This window comes from Sorex fumeus, unplaced genomic scaffold (genome assembly GCF_029834395.1).
Source record: "Sorex fumeus unplaced genomic scaffold, SorFum_2.1 ptg000035l, whole genome shotgun sequence".
Lineage (NCBI taxonomy): Eukaryota > Metazoa > Chordata > Mammalia > Eulipotyphla > Soricidae > Sorex > Sorex fumeus.
Window position 1 is genome coordinate 35,076,671 of NW_026606092.1, and position 23,591 is coordinate 35,100,261.

Consider the following 23,591-nt stretch of genomic DNA (forward strand, 5'->3'; position numbering starts at 1 on the left):
GTCCCGTGGACATACTGATTTTTTGCTTCTTGAGTTAATTCTCCTGAAGGCTTGAGTCAAATTAAAATTAATTTACTCTCACTTTATCACTGTCATCTCATTGATCGTCGAGTTACTCTAGCGGGTGCCAGTAACGTCTCTATTTCTCCCAGCCCTGACATTTTAGCAGCCTCTTCTTACTCATCTTTTCCCAACAATTGGGGGCTCTTTCAGAGTCAGAGGAATGAGATCTATTGTCATTACTGTATTTGTCATATCAAATATGCCATGAGAGCTTGCCAAGCTCTGCCTGTGTGGGCAGGATTCTCTTGGTAGCTTGCCAAACTCTCCGAGGCATAATGGGTAGGAAGTGTCTTATAACATGTCAAAGCGGCCACGGTCCAGAAAGTGGCCTGGAGCATGGTGATGGTTAGGCAGTGGAAGTTGGCTGTCGGTGGCTGGGTCCCGTGGGGTAGCGAGGACTCTCTCATGCCCCACAGACTGGCACGGAGTCCAACGGCATGGTTCTGGGCACCTCCTTTTATATTTTAGTCTGGGAGAAGCATCCGTGAGTTCTGGAGTTTGGCCGATGATGCAGATGCTGGCAGAGTGTGGCTTATGGGTGTGACTTCTGGGTCACTGGAGACTGGGAGAAGCAGGCAGAGGATCTCTGCTCCTGGGTCCTGTTGAGTCCAGAGACCAAGGTCACAAAGTTCTGCATTATCTGGGTTCTGTGGGACTTCATTTGTGTGTGAGGCTCTGCCTGAGTGTCCGGAAAGTGACCTGGAGCATGGCAGTAGTTGGGCAGTGGAGGTCGGCTGCCAGGGCTGGATCCCTTGAGTTGGGGAGGACTCTCACCAGCCCCACAGCCTGGCTCAGAGTCCAGGCTATACCACGTGTAATGTTTTCCTTCCTTGATAGCTCGCTTTCTTCCTTCTCTTCCTCCTTTATCCCCGATTACATAAAATAATAACTCAATACTCACACAACTCCTTATAAACCAAAAGTTAGATGAAAAGTAACTACTTCTTGACTGAAAAATACCTAGAAAAAAATCAAATTAACTATTTTTAAAGAAAATAGACTTTAGGGGCCAGAGCAATAATACAGATGGTAAGGCGTTTGACTTGCACAGGCCCAGACCAGATTTGATCCCCAGCATCCTGTATGGTTCAGTAAGCATCACCAGGAGTAATTCCTCAGTACAGAGTCTTGGGCATCACTAGGTGTGACCCAAAAACAAATCAAAAAAAAAGAAGAAGAAAGAAAGGAAGAAGGAAAAGAAGGAAGGAAGGAAGGAAGGAAGGAAGGAAGGAAGGAAGGAAGGAAGGAAGGAAGGAGGGAGGGAGGGAGGGAGGGAGGGAGGAAGGAAGGAAGGAAGGAAAGAAGGGAGGAAGGGAGGGAGGGAGGGAGGGAGGAAGGGAGGAAGGAAGGAAGGAAGGAAGGAAGGAAGGAAGATAAAAAGAACTGTATGTGACAAAATGATGAACTATCATTTAAGTACCCATGAAAAACAAAAAAGAAAATCAAAATGTCACTTAAATACTTGCCACTGAAAAATCATGAATGCCAGAAGCAGTTTCTACACAGTACTCTAACCATAAAAGCAAAGACAGTTAAATATTCCATTTGGTAAGTGATAGATGCAGATAAAGTTTTACTAAATGCAGGGCCAGAGAGCACAGTAGATAAGATGCTTGCAATCCATGTAGAAAACCCAGGTCAATCCCTTGTAGCCCCTTCCAAGAGATCCATGAGTGCAGAGTCAGGAGTAAGCCCTGAGCAACACTCAGTGTGGTCCCAAATAAAGCACCAATTTTTACTAATGAGATGTTTTAATATTTTTATTAAATATTACATGTATTTTCTCTCATTTTTTCAGGAGAAAAAGCAGTACAAGTATAAATATTACACAACTAATGTGTAGGTATACTTTTAGCAACGAAAATATATATTGCTTCAAAATACTATAAAACTTCTCTCTGGAAAAAACAAAAGGAAATGAAACAATAAGAATTTCCACTGTTTCTCCCATGGGCACTGGTGGAGGGATGGGTATTTATTTGATCATTGTATAATTGAAACCCAAGCACGAAAATTTGTAAGTCTACAACTGTACCTCATGGTGTCTCACTAATAAAAATTTTTAAAAAAAATCATCTTGAATGAAAAAAAAAAAAAAGAATTTCCACTGCTGGGGCTGGAGTGATAGCAGCACTGTGAGTAGCGCGTTTGCCTTGCACGCGGCTGGCCAGGGTTCGATTCCCAGCATTTCATATGGTCACCCGAGCACTGCCAGGAGTAACTCCTGAGTGCAGAGCCAGGAGTAACCCTTGTACACCACCAGGTGTGACAGGTGTGACCCAAAAAGGAAAAAAAAAAGAATTTCCTTTGCTGGAATAGTTAATGTGTGAAATCCTATGAATAACAGTTTGTAAACCAGGTTGCCAAAATTTAAATTTAGAAATAAATAAAAAAGATTTCAATGACTTTACTTTTTTAAAACTTTGTTTTATATTCTACCAATTATCTCTACTATGATAGATGGGGAAATTACTGGATATAAATATATATATTTATAAGCATAATTACCTTTTATCTCTCCCAGATTATTATATACTTTTATAGTTCCAAGATTTATATTAATTGGTTTATTTAGTAACATAATTCGTTAGATGCCCCAAGCAATCGTTTTTTATATTTAATTGAAGTTAGCGGTCATAATCTCTCATTTTGAAATGCTTTCTCTAGTCCTTAGTTCTGTAAATTTATATTATACTCATTTATCTGTAGTTTGCCATCAATATGGTTACTAGACACACTACATTCTCTGAGCTCTTAAATACTTAATTTTTTTTTGTTATCTTTGTGTTTAAATACCAAAGAATGTGAATGTGTTATTCAAGATGGTCCTTTCTTTCTCTCACATATGTCAGGCATTGGTCTGTAAGGATCTCTTTCCTAAGAGGAAATTCTTAAGTCAAGTTATTGCCTTATAGCATTAAGTAAGTTCCAGGTATGGTGACTAAAAATCAACATGTATATATTTTATTAAGTTTACCACTAAAAGTATTTCACCAAGCTTTTACATAATTTATTTTTCCCCTTCTCCTTCCCTTATGGTAACTATTCAGTTAGTTTTGTAGTTATAAAAATTTATTTTTATTGTATATCTTGCATTTCATTTCTTTATGTACTATGAACTACTTGTAAGTGAAATAGATTTTTTAATTTATATGAGGATCTGTTTCTTCATCTTGATTGGGCTTACTTCACTAAACATAATAACTTTTAGGTTCATCACATTATTTAAAATGGAAGGATTCTATCTTTTTATTTTTTATAGCAGAGTAGTATTCTATTTCAAATACATACCACATTTTAAAAATTTATTTTCACTCTTCTTTAAGAATTTAATTTAACAAATTTATATTCTCCTGTCATGATAGAATTAATATTTAAATCATACCATAAAAATACCCTAGAGTTTCTGAATACTTAAGAATTTAAAAATACAATTCTATTCCATTTGTAAATATGTAAAATGCTGTTTCTTATAAAGCAATAGAAAATATTTTAAACAGAGTTCCTAGACAAAATTCATAGCATTAAATGTTTACATATTTTTAAGAGGAAGATTTTCAATTACTCATCTCTTTTTCTTATCAGGAATTTAGAAAATAAACACACAGTAAAATCCATCAGGAAGAAAAATTAAGAAGGAAATTAAATAGCAGAAAGCAACAAGCTTGAAGTCAAAAATAGCAGAGAAAATTAATAAAACTAAAAGATTTTTGATGGTGGGAGGTGCGTACAGTCTCCTCAGTGGTGCTCAGCAGGCATGGTACATTTTAAGCAATTTTTGGCCAATAGACTGGTGGTTCGATGTGAGATCCCAAGGATACAGTGCTTCTCTGCCCCTTAGTTTCTGGGAAATTCTGGGCTATCATTGTGGAGCCTCAGGTCTATACTCAGTGTTACTTAGGAAACCAGGTGGTACAGGGATCAAAGTGGGGTCATCTACATGGAAGGCATGCATCTGAACTCTTGTACTATGTCTCTAGTTCTAAAATGAAAGGATTTTTAAAAAAATCAATAAAATCAATAAAACTCTCAACGTCTGAAAAGGAGAAAAGAGAAGTGAGATTATAAACTGGAAACAGAAAAGACTATCTCACTATTGACTCCCCCAAATACTATAAAGAAATTAAAAAGTCTGTATACAAATTTAAAATTTCAATAAATTTAATCTTTTACTTGAAAGCTGTAAAACAGCATCCAAACTTACCCCAAATAAAACAGATGACCTGAAGAATCCTAAACTGTTTTCATCAGAGAAATAAGAGGTTTTAGAAGAGCCAAATATAAATGTTAGAACTGAAAAATGCAAAAATTTTAAATTTAGAATTCTCAATACTTAACAAAATTGATATAACAAGAAAGGAATTAGTAAGCTTGGAGACAAATAGTCACCATAATTAGTCTCCTTTTCTCCCACAGTTTATGCTTTTTTAGTATATTGCTAGCTTCCAAGTGGAGTTTTGTTTTAGTTTTGCTTTTTTACTCTTATGAAAGTCCTTTAAGTATTTCTTGGAGGACCAATGTTTAGGGACAATAAATTACTTTAACTCTTGTTAAAGTGCCTTAAAAAGCCATCATAATTTTGATGGGCATTACATACAATCTGTATAATTACTTGGGTACTTTGGTAAAGACCTAATCATGGTACCGCTGCCATCCCGTTGTTCATCAATTTACTTGAGGGGGCGCCAGTAACATCTCTATTCCTCCCAGCCCTGAGATTTTTAGCAGCCTCTCTTTACTCGTCTTTCCCAGCGATTGGAGGCTCTGTCAGGGTCAGGGGAATGAGACCTGTTATCAAGACCTAGTATCCAACATTAATAAGGCACTCACAAAACTCAACAACAACCACAACAGCCCCTTAAAAAAACAGGGAGATTAGTCTCCAATTTTGTTACTTTATGTTCCCCAGATGAATGCAATCTTTCTATGTTTATCCCTCTCTTTCTGAGTCATTTCGCTTAACATGATACTTTCCATGTAGTACCACTTGTATGTAAATTTTGTGACTTCATCTTTTCTAAAGCTACATAGTACTCCATTGTGTAGATGTACCAAAGTTTCTTTATCCAGTCATCTGTTCTTGGGCATTCAGGTTTCTTCCAGTTTCTGGCTATTGGAAAGAGTGCTGCAATGAACAAACAAGTGCATATGTCACTTCGACTATACATTTTTGCCTCTCTGGGATATATTCCCAGGAGTGGTATTGCTGGGTCAAATGGAAACCCAATTTCTAATTTTTTGAGAATCGTCCATACTGTTTTCCAAAAGGGCTGAACCATTCGGCATCATGGCTTGGAGGCCAGCCACACATGCTAGGGGAAAAGGGAGCTCAGATAGAGAAGGGAGCACCAAATAAAGGGTGTTGAGAGGATCCTCCCAGGGTGGGAGAAGCATACTGAAAGTAGACAAGAGACCAAACATGATTGCCACTCAATGCCTCTCTTGCAAATCACAGGACCCAAAAGGAGAGAGAGAGAACAAAAGGGAATGCCCTGCCACAGAGGCAGGGTGGGGTGGGAGGAATACTGGGATCCGTGGTGGTGGGAAATGGGCACTGGTGGAGGAATGGGTACTTGATCATCGTATAATTAAAACCCAAGCACAAAAATTTGTAAGTCTACAACTGTACCTCATGTTGTCTCATTAATAAAAATTTAAAAAATGTTTTTTACATTTTTTTGAGAGACAGGGCAATAATACAGCAGGTAGGGCATTTGCTTTGCACACTTTAGTTCAATTCCCGGCATCCCCAATACCCCCTAAGCACCACCAGGAGTGCTTTTTGAGTGCAAAGCCAGGAATAACCCCTGAGCATCTCGAGGTGTGTCACGTAAAACAAACAAACAAAAAAGAAAGAATAGGAAACACATCCCCCGCCCCAAATTGCAAGGGATGAAAAACACAGACATACAATGACTTATAGTCATATGAAAAAATGTTCATCATCATTAATTATCAGAGAAATGCAAATTAAAATGTTAATGAGATATCTCACACCAGAGACAATGACACTTATGGGAAAGACTGGAAAGTACCAGTACTAGCAGATATGTGTTGAAAAGGAATCTTGATTCACTTCTAATAAGGCATGTCCTCTATTTTAACATCTAGGAAAAATAATTAGAAGAGTTCTGAAAATAAAGCTTCTTTGTAACTTTGACATCTACCTCAAAAACAAACAAAAAAACAAAGCATCAATTAGAAAAGTTTTATGTGCACCAATGTTTATTGCAACTCTTAGTACAATCACCAGAATATGAAAAAAAAACACAAAACCAAAAAGAGATGAATGAAAAAACAAGTTGAGGTGGACATATATAAATATATATCCTCTTGCTATATATAAAAATGTCTTAAGGTTTTGTCTTAAGAGAGGTCTGCAGGAAAAAGTTTTAAACAAATACTGCAATGTGGTTGCAATGTTGTTATGGTAAATTAAATGTTAGAGAAAATTAAGTTTTTCAACATGTGACTAAATGGAGTATAAAAATAAAAATCTGTCCCTTAAACTGTACATTTTATATCTACAGATTTTTATGTTTCATTTCAACTGCAAATGTTAAATTGCTTCTCACTGGGTTCAGTGAAACATTTGGTTTTTTCTTGTTGTTACTTTTTGTATGTTTTTTAAAATTTTGCATGATAATAATGTTTGCATAAATCCAAAATAGAAGTCTTTTCTCTCTGTAATAAGATCTTCCCTTGAAACATACAGGAAATATCAGGAGACAGTTATGGGAGGTCAAAGCCATCATCCCCCCACCCTCCCTAAAAGAGTTCAAAGTAATGGGCTTAATGGATAAGAGCACTCCCAAAGAAGTTTCTCTTAAGTTACTCTTACTAGTGCTTTGCAAGGCAGATTCAGATACCCTAAAGACAGTCTGGGCTGGATCAATGAAGAACTGAAATCACCTTGCTATGGAAAACAAGGAATGTCGACCTGGATTCTGTGCGCAGCTTCAAGAAAAAGCCCTGGAATCCAGAATCTATCCCCACTCTGGAGCAAGATGGGACAGACCCCTGCTTGCTTTCCAGACCACTTCTACAAGAAATACCTTAGACCTCCTCCAACTCATTATACTGACCTGATCTGCAGAGAACATCTATAGACTGGTCAAATCTAGGTGATTCTAAAGTAACAGGTACCATATTAATTAATTCATTTAATTTTAGATATCTGTTCCATCCTTTGCCAATCCATAGGACCTCTCAATAATAAAGGGGAGTCCCAAATATAAAGTCTCTAATCTTGCTGTATTTATGCAAAATAAACTAGCTGTAGCACTGTAGCACTGATCTCCCATTGTTCATCGATTTGCTCGAGCAGGCACCAGTAATGTCTCCATTGTGAGACTTGTTGTCACTGTTTTTGGTATATCGAATACACCATGGGGAGCTTGCCAAGCTCTGCCATGCTGGTGGGATACTCTCAGTAGCTTGCCCAGCTCTCTGAGAGGAAGGAAGGAATTAAACCTAGTTGGCCATGTGCAAAAACACCCTACCCACTGTGCGATCACTTCAAGTTTATTAAAGGTTTATTAAAAGCTAACCATTTGGTAATGTAAAGGTGGAGATAAAACAATGTTTCGGTAAATGTACCTTTTTGTAGAAATCAGATTCTAGTTTCTCAGATATGGTTGAACCAGTTTATTCTAATAGGTCTGATCTAAAAGATCTGTTCCTCGATAAACTAGATGAAACTTGGTTTACTAATGGCAGTAGCCTAGTTCATGAAGGGACACAAATAGCTGCCTATGCTATTAAGAATCTGGTTAGAATAGTTGAAGCCAGAGACTTTCTAGGGGGGAAATTTAACTCAAACAGCCATAATAGTTGCTCTCACTAAGTCTGCCAATTGATTGAAGACTTAGAATAAACATCTATTCTAACTCTGAATGTGTTTTCTTAGCCTTACATGATCATGGTATAATATGGAGGGAAAGGGGATATCTAAAAGCTAAAAATAGTCCAATAAAACACAGAGAAAATGTTTAAAGCTATTGGAGGAAGCACAAGGCCCAAAAGAAATAGCAGTAATGTACTGCAGGGGTCATCCAAAAGGAGATATTAAGATAATTAAGGAAAATAGCCTAGAGGATGCCTTAGTTTGGAAGACTGGCCTTTAATTCTTCAAATATGGAGCTTCTATCTAATCCAGAAGATATTTCTATTAAAACAGGATACTCTGAAAGAGAAGAACAAGGGTACTTGCAACAAGATTTCTAGAAGGGAATTAATAGATGGTTCATTAAACACTGGAGACTTTTTCCTGGTCCAATGCAGTGGAAAACAGTTAATGGATTACATGAGACTTCCAACAAGAAAGAAAGCTCTAATGTTGGTAAATATGTTTTATTCCATCGAGAGGGGCTAAACAAGGACAGTAAGAGCAATAACTGAGTGCTGTGCTTTGTGTACTGCTAATGAACATAGTGGGAATTCTGGGCCTCCTTACCTAGCATCAGCTATTCAGAATGGAGAAACCTACCCAGAGGAGGACTGGCAGCTTAATTTCACATAAAAACAAAAATGGTCAGGGTACATATACTAATTGTTCTGACACCTTTACTGGGTAGGCAGAAGAATTCCCCACCTGCTCTACGAAAGTTAGAGAAATATCTATTATTTTCTTCTAAAGTCAATCAAGATTTAACCTCTGTGTTAAAACTTATTAACTCCTAATTACCAAGAAGGGTGGAAAAATCTAATCACAAAAGAAATATTTAATTTTTTGAAAAAAAATGCTTTTTATATTTTACCTGAGTTCTATTTGAGAATGCCAAACTATTGTCATTAAAAAACCTAAGAAATATTGCAGACCAATGTTCCATTAAAACTCAGTGCCTATTCTTACTTAATGAGTTCATTCTTCCTATTAAAGAAATCTTATAATTTTATTTATTGATTTCTAGATTATTTGTGATTCTTACCTTCTGAATTGCACCCTTAATACAAACCTACATGTACCATGCTAACAACTCAATTTTATGGATGGAAAAGTTGAGATGTTAAGTAACCCTCAGGGACAGAATATAGTAATTTCATGGTGTGCATACTGATCTACCTGCTTCCAGTGTCTCCCATATTTATTCCTTTTTAACTTCTTCAAGATATGGAGAGTCTGAGATGTTGCAGGAGTGAAACAGATTGAGGTGTGCTTAGCACCTAAAAGAAAGGCAAACTTATCTTCTTTCAAATTTTATTTCTAGACATGTGAAGGAGATTTTATTTCCAAGAATGCTTAAGTCGAGTGTAAATAATGCTGGTGAAGTTGGAGAAGATTAGCCTTGTGCCCCCTGGAAGATTTCTTTTCAGGTTGACAGTTCTTTGGAATTCTAATAGTTGAGTATAATGTACTTTGCTCTATAATGCTGCCATAAAATATGTCTTCTGTTTATGAAAATTAAAGACATTATATCAAGATCCAGACTCACGTGTCAGCTCCATTAACATGGGTCATATTTAATGGTTATAATACTTGATCTCTGTTATTTTGAATTCTCTGTTGAGGTTGGTATAAGGTGTTTCTTAAACTTACTCAGTTAATATGAATCTAAGCCCAATATAATAAGGAAATCCGGTCAAATGATTAAGTAACAGACATCTAAGAGTTCAGTATAGCTAGAACAATGACCATATTTTCATATATATAGGTAAAGGTAAAGGTAAAGGCCCTCCCGTTGATCGTCGATTTGCTCGAGCGGGCCCAGTAACGTCTCCATTGGAGACTTTGTTGTTACTGTGTCTGGCATATCCAATACTCTCGGTAGCTTGCCGGGCTCTCCGAGAGGGGCGGAGGAATCGAACTCGGGTCGGCCATGTTGGCCGCTTGTAAGGCGAACGCCCTACCCGCTGTGCTATCGCTCCAAAGTTAATTATTTGTGTATCACAAAAGGAACACATAATTTAGTTGGTTGGAATCACTACTTCACTTACAGACTCAGCTTAAAGTACAGAGTAAGTTATACAAAGCAAAAATGACTTATTTGACAACTGAAGTTGCAAACTCTGAATCTAAACTCAACACACAAAACAGGCTTCTGGGGTGTCCAATATGAGCTTGAGGTTAAGCTGACAGTGAAAAATATGCTCCTCCCTCTGCACTCACCTCTTTGTTACCTCTTGCCTCTTCATCAACGGGTGGCGTTGACTCTTTAATTGATTCATTTCTTATTAACATCCACTACTTTATGCAGTTGTAGAAGGAACATTGGATGCTCTCTACCTTGTATAGTCCTTGACATATAGTAGGCATTCAATAAATATTTGTTAAGTATTTCATTTCCGGTAAGTCTAATTTTTCCAAAATAAATTATAAACTACCAGAAGACAGTTCAGAGTTTATACTCTGAATAGTCTATTGGCCCCAATAAAGCTAAGGAAACAGCAGGATCTTAATTGTGATTTGTTGTAGTGAGTTGAATTAAATACTATCGATTATTAAGGTTAACTTCCTTGTTTCTGAATCTGTATTATGTTCATGACTTATATTTTAAATAGCTCCTTTTTATTGAATCACTGTGAGGCACACAGTTATAAAGCTGTTCATGGTCGGATTTCAATATTCCAACACTCATCTCTCCATCTTCTACCAGTGCACATTTCCCACCACCAATGTCCTCAGTTTCCCTCCCACTCCTGCACTGCCTCCCCAGTCTGTGTCTATGGCAGTCATTTTCCTTCTCTCTCTGTCTCTGTCTCTCTCTCTATCTCTCTATCTATCTCTCCCTCTGTCCCTTTCCTTTCAGGGTTTGCAGTACAGAAAACAGAGATTATCAAGTTTGTTCCTTTACCTATTTTCAGCACACAGTTCTTATTCAGAACAATCATTTCCAAATATCGTCATAGTGGGAGCTTCTCTATCTCAACTTTCTTCTTCCCCAGCACTTAAGGAAGGCTTCCAAATGTTGAGCAATTTTCCTAGCCCTTCTACTATCCTTGGAAATGAGTCTAATAGTATGTTTTTATTTTATATCCCACAAAAGAGTGCAATCATTCTGTTTGTCCTTCTTCTTCTGACATATGCCACTTAGCATATACTCTCCACGTCCATCCATTACTAAGTACATTTCATGACTTCATTTTCCCTAACAGCTGTGTAGTATTCCATGTGTAGATGTACCATAGTTACTTTAATCAATCTTTTGTTCTTGGGCACATGTGTTGCTTCCAGAATCTGACTATCGTGAACAAAGCTGTAAGGAAATTAGAAACGCAGGGCTGTGTGTTTTTGAACCTCCAGCAATAACTCTACAAAAACAGGATGAGGATGCTATTTGGGTCTCCCAAAGAGGAATTGAAAGAGCTATGCTTGGAGTGTCACGCTTCACTCAAATGAGAGAAAAAATCTGGAGTTCTGACCTCCATTGACGATCAAGAATCAGGGATGCTGTTTCATTTGCCAAGGCATCAAAAATCAGATGGGCCTTTCCGTTGCCCAAGCTTAGCTGCTCTCTTCTCCCCACCCAGGTCAGTTTATCCGCCGCTTCTCAAACCTGGGACTTGGATTTCACCCTGCAAGCCCCCAGGAATCCCCCGGATGCTGGGAGACAAAGAAGCTCTGAACCTCTCTGCCTCTCCCTTTCCATCGCCCAAGCTTAGCTGGTCTCTTCTCTCCACCCAGTCTTTACTCCCCCAACATACACCAGGTACCCATGGGGGTGTGGCCACTTTAGAAGTGGGCGTGGCTTTTAAGAAGTGGGCGTGGCCTGATTTTTGGTGGGCCAATGTTTACGCGGCTGCAAGTACTTTACTCATACTAAGAAATCTGACCCCTACACCTACACACCAACATGAAGAAACAACGCAAATCCCTGCCACAGGGAGAGGATGAGGAAACGAGTCCAGAAGCCTCCGTAGGTGCTAGCTACCTAAGGGACCTCTCTGACAAAGAATTCAGATGTGTAGTCATCAAGATGTACAATCAACTCAATGAAACAATCAGACAGATGTCCAGTAAATTGAAGGAGGACACGAAAGAAACAATCGATCGCACAATCAACAAAATACAGGAAGAAATGAGAGCAGAAATTGGAAAGCTTCACACAGAAATGGCATGAATCAACGATTCCATTGATGAAATGAAAAACTCAGTCTGTGCTCTCAAAAATAGAATGACCACAGCTGAGGAAAGAATGAGTGAGCTGGAAGATCAGCTGCACCAAGTCAACAGGCAGCAACAAACAGTGGCAAAGAACCTCAAAATAGCTCTACAGAGATTCAGAGTCCTAGGAGATGATTCCAAAAGAAACAACATTAGAATCATTGGACTACCAGAAGCCCAGGGAAACAATCCCAATGAAAAAGTCATGGTTAAACAAATAATCGCCAAAAGATTCCCAGAGCTCCACAATGCAGCCATTCTGATTCTAGAAGCCCGAAGGGTGCCAGCTAAAAGAGACTCGAACAAAAGCACTCCAAGACATATCATAGTTAGAATGATCGATGCTGCTGATAGAGACACAATACTGCAAGAAGCAAGGACAAAGAAGGAAATCACATGCAAAGGAGCACCCCTTAGATTCACAGCAGACCTATCAGAGGAAATCCTACAAGCCCGAAGGCAGTGGCGAGATACAGTGAAAAAACTCACTGAAAAATTCACTGAAATGAATGCTTCACCAAGAATACTCTATCCGGCTAAACTCTCACTCAAAATTGAAGGAACGGTATGCTATTTTCTAAATAAACAGCACATCAGGAACTTCATAGACTCAAAACCAAACCTAAAACAAGGGCTAAAGGGGCTACTATAAGACAAGACAAACCCTACAAGCACAACAAACCCTTACAGAAAGATGACACAAAACCCCATAACAATAATCTTTCTCAATGTCAATGGTCTAAATTCACCATTTAAGAGACACAGAGTGGCAAAATGGATCCAGAGACAGAACCCAACATTCTGCTGCCTACAAGAAACTTATCTCAACAGTCAGAGCAAACACAGACTAAAAGTCAAAGGATGGAAAACAATCCTGCAAGTAAATAGCTCCTTTGAAAAACCTGGGGTGGCCATACTAGTATCCAACAACATTAATTTCACGTTGAAAAAGATTAGAAGGGTACTTTCTCTTCATCAAGGGATATGTACAACAGGAAGAAATCACACTCTTAAATGTATATGCACCAAATGAGGGAACAGCTAAATATTTAAAACAACTGCTAACAGATTTTAAGGAGGACATTACTAGCAACACAATAGTACTTAGAGTTTTCAACATCACCTTATCACCTCTGGATAGATCAACGAGAACAAAACCCAGCAATGAATCATTGGCTTTGAAAGAAGAAATATAAGAGAAAGTGCTTATAGACCTATACAGGGCTTTACACCCCCAAAACAAAGAATACACATTCTTCTCCAGTGCACACGGAACATTTTCCAAAATAGACCATGTGCTAGGACACAAGACATACCTCAACAGAATCAGGAAGATAGAAATAGTATCAACCATCTTTTCAGACCATGATGCACTGAGGATAGAAGTGAATCACATACAGACACGGAGGACCAAACAACTCAATGCTGAACCCCGAGTGGGTCAGGAAGGAAGTCAAGGACGAAATCAAAAGATACCTGGAAACAAATGAGAATGAAGACAAGCTACTTGAACCTATGGGATGCAGCGAAACCTGTATTAAGGGGAAAATTTATAGCTCTGCAAGCATATCTTAGGTCTGTAGAAAGGATGCACATAAAGAACTTGACCTCACAGCTCAAGACCTTAGAAAAGGATCAACAGAAAGAGCCTAAATCAGGCAGAAGGAAAGAGATCACAAAACTTAGATCAGAAATGAATGACATGGAAACCTAAGAAACAATCCGAAAGATCAATGAAACCAAGAGCTGGTTCTTCGAGAAAATAAACAAGATAGATAAATCATTAGCAATACTCACAAAGAAACAGAATGAGAACCATAATAAACTGAATCAGAAATGAGAAGGGGGATATCACAACAGAAACCAAAGAAATCCAAAAGATCATCAAAGACTACTTTGAAAGTCTGTATGCCACGAATCAAGAGAACCTTGAAGAAATGGATAAATACCTGGACTCCTATAATCTCCCAAAGCTGAATCAAGGAGATATAGAGTATCTGAATAGACCATTAACATCAAGGAAATCAAAACTGTAATTAAAGTGTAACTGTAGTCTTCCCAAAAACAAAAACCCAGGTCCAGATGGATTCACTAGTGAATTTTTCCAAACATTTAAAGAGGACCTACTGCCAGTCCTTCTCAACCTTTTCCAGGAAATTGAAAAAACAGAAAGTCTCCCAAACAGTTTCTATGAAGCCCATATCTCTCTAATACTAAAAGGAAACAAGACACCATGAGAAAAAGAAACTACAGGTCGATATCCCTGATGAACAAGGATGCGAAGATTCTCAACAAAATACTAGCAAATAGAATTCAACTACTCATCAAAAAGATCATACATCATGACCAAGTAGGATTCATCCTTGGCATGCAAGGCTGGTTTAACACACGGAAATCAATCAACATAATCCACCATATCAACAAAAGAAAAGATAAGAACCATATATCATATCAATAAATACAAAGAAAACATTTGACAAGATCCAGCACCCATTTATGATGAAAACCCTAGCCAAAATGGGGATAGAGGGGACTTTCCTCAATATAGTTAAAGCCATCTAACACAAGCCTACAGCAAGCATCATCCTCAATGGGGAAAACTGAGAGCCTTCCCTCTAAGATCAGGGACGAAACAAGGATGCCCACTCTCTCCACTGCTGTTCAATATAGTACTGGAAGTACTTGTAATAGCGATTAGGCAAGAAAAAGATATTAGGGGCATCCTGGTAGGAAAGGAAGAAATCAAGGTCACTATTAGCAGATGGCATGATAATATACTCAGAGAACCCTAAAACCTGTACCAAGAAACTTATAGAAACAATAAACTTGTAAAGTTGCAGGCTATAGAATCAATACCCAAAAGTCCATGGCTTTCCTATATGCAAATAGTGAAAGAGAAGAAAGTGACATGAAGAAAATAATCCCGTTTACAATTGTGCCCCAGAAAATCAAATACCTAGGAATCACCTTAACTAAGGAAGTAAAGGACCTGTACAAAGAAAACTACAAAACTCTACTTCAGGAAATAAAAGAGGATATGAGGAAATGGAAAAATATCCCCTGTTCATGGATCGGGAGAATTTACACTGTGAAAATGGCAATAGTTCCCAAAGCACTGTATAAATTCAATGCGATCCCTATTAGGATACCCATGACATTCTTCAAAGAAATGAAGCAAAAACTTCTGAAATTTATATGGAACAATAAGCCACCACAAATAGTTAAAGCACATCTTGGGGAAAAGAAAATGGGAGGAATCAACCTCTCTAACTTTAAACTCCATTACAAAGCAGTAATAATTAAAACAGCATGGTACTGGAACAAAGGCAGAGCTGTATACCAATGGAACAGGATTGAATATACTGACATCTCACCCAAACTATACGAGCATCTAATCTTCAATAAGGGGGCAAGAAAAGTGAAGTGGAGAAGGGAAAACCTCTTTAACAAATTGTGTTGGCAAAACTGGATGGCTACATGCAAAAAAGTGGGCTCAGATTTCTGCCTAACTCCATGTACAAAAGTAAGATCAAAGTGGATTAAAGACCTCAACATCAGACCAGAATCCATAAGGTACATTGAGGAAAAAGTTGACAAAACCCTCCATGACATAGAAGCTAATGGTATCTTCAAAGATGTCACACTGCTGGTCAAGCAAGTGAAAACAGAGATAGACAAATGGGATATCTTAAACTAAGAAGCTTCTGCACCTCCAAAGAAACAGTGACCAAAATACAAAGACAGTCTACAGAATGGGAAAGGATATTCACCAAATACACATCCGATAAGGGGTAGATATCAAGGATATACAGAGTACTGGTTGAACTCCACAAAAATAAAATATCCAATCCCATCAAAAAATGGGGAGAGGAAATGAATAGAAACTTTCACAAAGAAGCAATCTGAATGGTTATAAGGCACATGAGAAAATGCTCCACACCTACACTTAGCAAGTCATCCTAACCATAGCATCAGTCCAATTGGAATTGAACTGGGGCAAAGCAAAGTAGAAAAGGTAATAGGCCCATAATGCTAAAGTTTATGTGATTGGATCTTCCTGTAAGCTGAGATCCTCTATAAAACATGTGTATTTGGCAACAAAGTGAACAGCTAACTACTGCTCCTGGAGAGTGTTTCTCCACGTGCCCATCATCCTTCACCCCACGTCTGCCCAGACCCACTGTACAACGTGTCTGGGTGTGTGGGGGAAAAACTGTTCCCCAACATTTTCTAGTCTTAGAAAACTTAACTTGCAATCAGTAAAATTTGCTCACCATATCCTCAAACCACCACACCCTACCCCAAACTGTTTGGGCCCATAAAATAAATATAAACAACTTGGAATCATTTTGGCCACCTCCTTTAGGAAACTCAATAAATGTGAGAAAAGGTAATTCTCAAGTAGATAGGGATCAAAAGGGAGGAACAGGACATGTCAGGCTGTAAGATCACGTGGTCAACAAGATCATGTCGTCTGGCTCTCTTACAGGACCAGACACATATGCTTCTTTTCAGCTTCCCGCTGTCCATCTGCTTGTACTGTTTGGGCCAAGAATTATGTTATAAATATCCAAATGGCCCTTGGCAGAAAATAGGATTACCAGCCCTAGTCGAGGTCTTCTGGAGTCATTGATCACAACTCCCTGTGTTTGTTAATGAGTAGCTTCCTCTGTCCAGGAAAAGGGATGCCATCAAATGCTTTGGTTTTAGGATTCACAAAAACCTTGTATCCAGGATGAGAGTCATTCTAGATCTATTAAGTGCTTGGGTGTTTTGTGCACCATTCTTCAAATTTGATTAAAGTTTCCCGTGGATATATAAAGTTTTAAGAATATGCATTTCAAAATGCCAATATCCATATGTATATATGTTTCAAATATTTATCTGCCTGAGAACTTGCCTGTGCTCAAATTAATGCTTCTTTCACTTTTTGAGAGGCAGGAATAGTTCTCATCCATCACCCATCTCAAATTTTGCAAAATTTCATAACCTCTGTGTGTTAAATAAATCTAGTCATCTGAGTGGAAGATTCTTTTTATTAAGTAAGACACCATAAATCATCAAGGTTCTCAGTTTTTTTCATCTATTGGAAGTGTTGTGCTAAAATAAATCAACCTGTTAGGAAATATTTGGGGTGGCAGTGGAATCGCTCATTTCAAATATATGTTAGAGAGTAATACTGGACTAATTATAATATTCATTTAGTGACTTTCCCTCATCAATTCCTCAACTGTTGCCCAACAATAGTTCTTTTGTGTGTGTGGGAGGGGGCAAGAGACAGAGGAGTTTGACCCACAACTGGCTGTGCCCAGGGATTACTCCTGGCTCTGCGCTGAGGGGTGACTCTTGGTGGCGTTTGGGGATCATTTGTGATGCTGGGTATCTGACCCAGGTCAGCAGTGTGCAAGGCAAACATGCTGCCCATTGTACTATCACTCTGGTCCCAGGTGCATCCCTCTTAAGTCATGCTCTGGAAGGAAGAAAAGAGTATGCAGCAAAAAACATTGAGTACAAAACAGACTTTTCCTTGTGTATTTTTGAGCACTTGCACTCATTGCTTAACAACACAATGATCTGTAATGTACTAGAAAGACAAGTAAAATAAAAGGAGACTCAAAAAATTTGCAATGTGCTCTAGGATTACAAGAATTTTAGATACTATTCATTAAAAGTGACCAATATAAAAAGTAGCAACTTCTTTCATACTTTCTATAATGTAAAGATTTCTTTTTAAAAAGTCAAATATAATATTGTTATAACTTTCATTTAAGACAGAATTTGACATAATTTTGTTTAGATTTTCTACCATCTATAAACAAGATAAAAATATATGTTCTAAAGTGTTTCAAACATTAAAAAAATACATGTACTACTGATTAGTACAATTATCAGTCAGAAAATTAAAATAATCCAAATATTTAATAACACATAAATGGGTAAAAATGTTGTGGCATACCAACACAACAGGCTATTATGCAACTATGAGGAAAGATGACATTTTTCAATTCACTGAAATTTGTATGGAACTGAAGGATATTAGTGAATTAAGTCTGAGGGGAAGAACAAATTCTGCACTCATCTCTTTATGCTGAGAAACAAAATAAATAAAACAAAATAAATAAATAAATCATGCAGGATTGTGTTTGGTTTCGGCTTTGGTTCACACCCAGCAGTGTTTAGCACTTAGTTCTTCACTAGAATCTTTGTTCATTTAAAAAATATTTTCCCCACTTTATTCAAACTCCAGAGTTCACAAATTTGTTCATGATCCATTTTTTACAGGCATTCAATATTCAAACACAAATCCCACCACCACCATTACCTTCCCTCCACCATTGTCTCCATTTTTCCAACCATCCCTCAAGCCTGCCCCTATATAATGCCCAAAATAATTTATTAAACATAGCTTGTTACCACTAAATGGTTAATGGAATGATCAAAAAATGCTTCGGTAAAAGAAAATTTGTGAAAATTGTTGCACCTCACGATGAGGCTATTAAGTCCATGTCTGAGAGTTTACTAAGCTGTTACTGCTGATTGAGCATTCTATGTTAATGTTTTTTATCATTGAACTTAGCATATATGTTACATTCCCTTATAATCTGGTGTACTCTACTGGTATGTTAGTATTGTAGAGTTTGGAGTTGTTGTTGCTACAGAAAATCCAGAATATTAATCTTGGTAGTGAGTTTACATGACAACTTCAATGGAATGTGGATGTAACTGCTGGGCTTCCAGAAGTATGAGAAATTGTCCACTCCAACTCCAAGAAGGTCCAGAGTTTTCAGTTAACCTCGCCACCCCCCTCAGTAGCACTGTAACACTGTCCTCCCATTGTTCATCAATTTGCTGAGTGAGCCCCAGTAACATCTCCATTGTGAGACTTTTGTTACTGTTTTTGGCATATCAAATACGCCACAGGGAGCTTACCAGGCTCTGCCATGCAGGCGGAATACTCTTGGTAACTTGCCGGGGTCTCCGGGAGGAATGGAAGAATCGAACCCAGGTCACCTGAGTGCAAGGCAAAAGCCCTACCTGCTGTGCTGTCACTCCAGCCCATGCCCCTCCAGTATACCTGGAATTGTTGGGAATTTGTCATCTCTGTGGAGCTCAGTCATGAGAAGATGGAGCCTTAAGCATGCAACAGCCATTGGGGTGTGAGTGCATCTTTGTTGATTTTTAAAATTGGACTTCACTAAAATTGGACTTCACTACTCTTAAGTTTCATTTTTATTGTATTTAGCACTTTTTGAGCTTAAAACCTATAAAATTTAATGCCATTGTTTTAATCAGTTACAAAAATGTGAAAAACTTGATTAACTCAAGATGCATGAACCTCACAGCATACTTTCCAAACATGATGAGAAATGTGCCATGAATCGTCTAGAACAGGTGGGTTTGATAAAATTTTGAAAACTTACATTTCTCCCATGTTCCTATTCTACCATCTTTAGCCTATTCTTATGCATATTGCTTTACAGATATGGGAAGCTGCCTCATTTCCAGACTTTATGGCTGCATTAAAAACGGAAGAATGGGCCTGAATAATGGTCAAAGAGAAGAGCAATGAAAGCGCAAGTTATATCAGTGTGGGGACACAGGCAAACAAAGAATAAATATTATATAAGCAACTATTAGATAACACTACAGGGTCTAAATTATTAATATTTTGCATTGTCCAAATATAGCAATATGACAGTTGCTGGTTTAAAATATTTATTATTTTTAACCTAATTCAATTGCATTCAGTCTAGTTTCTCCCACACCTAGGTCTTCGGTTCTGTGGAAAATGGTAGGTTGTTATAATTAGTCATAGCAATTAAGTTCTATTGTAATTGCCAGTTGCAGTCCATAGGAAGGACTGCCAAGACTCGATGTAGAAATGGATTCTGTGGCTGCCCTGAGGCCTGGCACAGTGAGGGCTTTGATATTTGCCATGAGGGAAAATGGGGTAATGGTTGGCCATGTGCTGAATTTTCTCTTTTCGACAAAATTCAATTATATTATAAATCCTTCTGTGGAACTTGTACTAATTTTTTCTATTATTCACGTAACTCTTTAAGTGCTAGAATCTATGAAGAAAGCAAACTGATACTTTTATGAAGGGGAAAAAATGATTCCGTTTAGAAGTTCTTAATGTTTCCTGCAACCAAAATGTGTGTGAACACCACAACTAAAATATACAAATCCCTCTGTGTCTGGATGCAGAATGTTTCACCTAAGGTGTGACCCTACGTGTCAACACCATAACCAAGCCTGCATGTGGCTCCCTGCTGTCACGATAATGTCACCAACTGAGATAAGGAAGAGAAATATAAATAGAAGCTCTTATATTACAGGTCAGTCATGGACACCATTAACTGAACTCAGTTCTTTGAAATAAAAGAAATGAACCAGTCATGGGGACACTATACTGTGCTGTACTTTCTAACAAGGTAATCTGCAGAGGTGCATTAACAAAGTCATTGCAAAATGGTTACATAACTAGTTATTAGGTGGAGCAAAGCTTTAGAGTGGTAATTTTAAACTTTTCTTTTGAGAAAGTATTTCTGGGGCAGGACCAATAGTACGGTGGATAGGGTTCTTGCCTTGCATGTGGCTGACCTGGGTTTGATCCCTGGCTCCCTGGGTGTTCCCTAAGCTTCTTCAGAAGTTATCCCCAAGCTCAGAACCAGGGGTAAGCCCTGCTCACAAACAGTTATGGCTAAAACTCGTAGATAAAAATAATAAAAATGTAGATTTACTCAAATTCATCTGGCTGTTCAAACACTGTGTATTAGTTTACTTGGAATATCATAACAAAATACCATTAAATGAATGGTTTAAACAATAGAACTTAAGTTTCTTAGAGTTTTAAAAGCTTGATGTACAAGATCAAGGTACTGACAAATTAGGTCTCATTTTGAGGCTTCCTCTCTTGACTGCAGGACACACTTCCTTTCTATGTGCTCACAGAACCTCTTTGTATACACGGAGGAGAGTGAGACCAATATTTCTGATGAATCTTCTTATAAGATCACTACATTTGCAATGTCAGGGATCCACAACACGCTATTGCTCATCCTTAATTACCTCCCTAGAGGCCCTCTCTGTGTTATTAAAGAGCAATCACAATCCTAAAACACAAACTGCATATTTTGACTCTAGGTTTAATGCAATGTGTTTCGCAATAGTCCGTATTGTCTAATGTACTCCTATACCAACAAGCTGTTCCAGGTTTACAACTTTTCCATTGTAAGGAAGCTTTCAGAGCAACACAAATATAATCATTGTGCTATTATTTTTGGCAAGAAATACTCAGTTTGAGAAGTCATCAAGAATGATAAATATCAGTAGTCTAAAGGTGATGTCCTAAATACACGTACTTTAATCAATTTTGTGATTTTTAATTTTAGTTTTAATTAAACATCAGATAATATTGGAAAATTTTCTATAATGAGCTTCTTTTTCTTATGTGAAAATTTACTTAAGTTAAAGCGTCTGCCAAATGTTGTCCAGTTCCTGATTCAGAAGTTGGCTTTAATTTATTTAATATACCATTTTAAAATAAGGACATATGTCACATTGATATCAGATCATTTTGATTTAGTTGAGAATAAATTTAGAAAATTACTGGACTAGAAGTTTATTTTAAAAAACTTTTGTTCTGATTACTACTAATCTTCAGGAATAAATCCCTAAGAGAAGAATTCTTGATGTAACACTGACAAGAAACTAATTGGGAGACAAAGTAATTGATTTGGGACATTTTATCACTTCATTTTTCTAAGTTTTAATTTCATTGCTCATGGAATTGGAATGCTAATTGATATCTACAAATGGAGTATATGAACACATATTTATCTCAACCTTAATGTGAAATTAATTTGTAATATATTTAAAATTATATTGGGATGATAGTTACCAAGTTATTATCTGTGATTCCATTATACTCTTTTTTGGGGGGGTGGAGATTTTGGGCCATACTAAATGGTGCTCAGTTTCAACAAACTTAATTTTTTATTAAATTTAATAGAAACTCTTGTGAATTGAAGCAAAAGTTATATACAAATAATCTATTGCTTAGTTTTCCTTCAGTATTCAAATTTTCCCTACATGCATTATGTATTTCCACTTCTGCTTTATTGTATTTTGATTGAAAAGAGCATCCAGATTGAAGATTCATTTTTTTTTCACTTTTTGGGTCATGCCCAGTGATGCACAGTTGTTACTCCTGGCTCTTCCCTCAGGAATTACTCCTGACAGTGCTCGGGGGACCATGTGGGATGCTAGGAATCGAACCTTGATTGGCTGCGTGCAAGGCAAACGCCCTACCCGCTGTGCTATCGCTCCAGCCCCAAGATTGAAGATTCTTAAGAGTGGTAAGAAGGGGCAGTAAGTAAAAGTATAATTTGGGTGAGGCAAAGTTTATGCTCATGAATATGCCATTAAAAGTGTAAGAAGATAATATATAATATATATAACAAATATTATATATATATTTGTTATAAGCATAAAAAATTTATTCTGTGTAATTGAAAAAAAAACCTTTCTAAAGTCTTACCCTATTTCATAATCTCTTTCCTAGGAGTAAATATGAAAAAAACAGATATTTATATTTTTCAATCCCTCTCTCTTCTGTTATTAATAGATGGGTTGTCTATGTTTTTAATTATATTAGATAGTAGATGCATTTCTAATTTACTATTAATAGGATACAGTGAAAATCCCAATGAATAGCTTTGTGTTACACAAGGTGCTATATTATAAAACCTGAGGTGTCTGGAACTTGGCCTAGTGAATCAGAATTTTTTGTTCTGTTTGAGTTTGGGGGCCACATCTAGTTGTGCCCAGGGCTTACACCTGACTCTGCACTCATGGATCACACTTGGAGGACCTGGAGGACCAGATGGGGTGTCAGTGATAGAAGCTGAATTGATAGCAAGCAAGCCTGTTGTACATTGCTGCAGACTCCCTTAGTGAATCAGATTTTGTCTGGAATAGCTTACTGTAATTTTCTCATAGATGACCAGTTTTCTATATCTGTGTTGTGCTGACTTGATAATGGTCAGACTACTTATTACAGGTTTCTTTTTGCACTTTATTTATTTATTTATTTATTTATTTATTTATTTTTTTATATATAGGAGTACTGCTATTTATTCAGCCACTGATTAGCTGATTGAATTGGGCATGAACTCCACCTTACTATTTTTTCATTTTTTATTATTTTATTTATTAAATCACCGTGAGAGCAGTTACAAAGCTTTCGGGTTTAAGTTTCAGTCATACAATGAAACACCAGTACCTTCACCAGTGCCCATTCTCCACTACCATAAACCCCAGTATACCCCCATCCCACACCCTCCTCCTACCTGTGGGGCAGATGATTTTCGCATTACTCTCTCTCTACTTTGATAACATTCAATATTTTGACACAAGACCC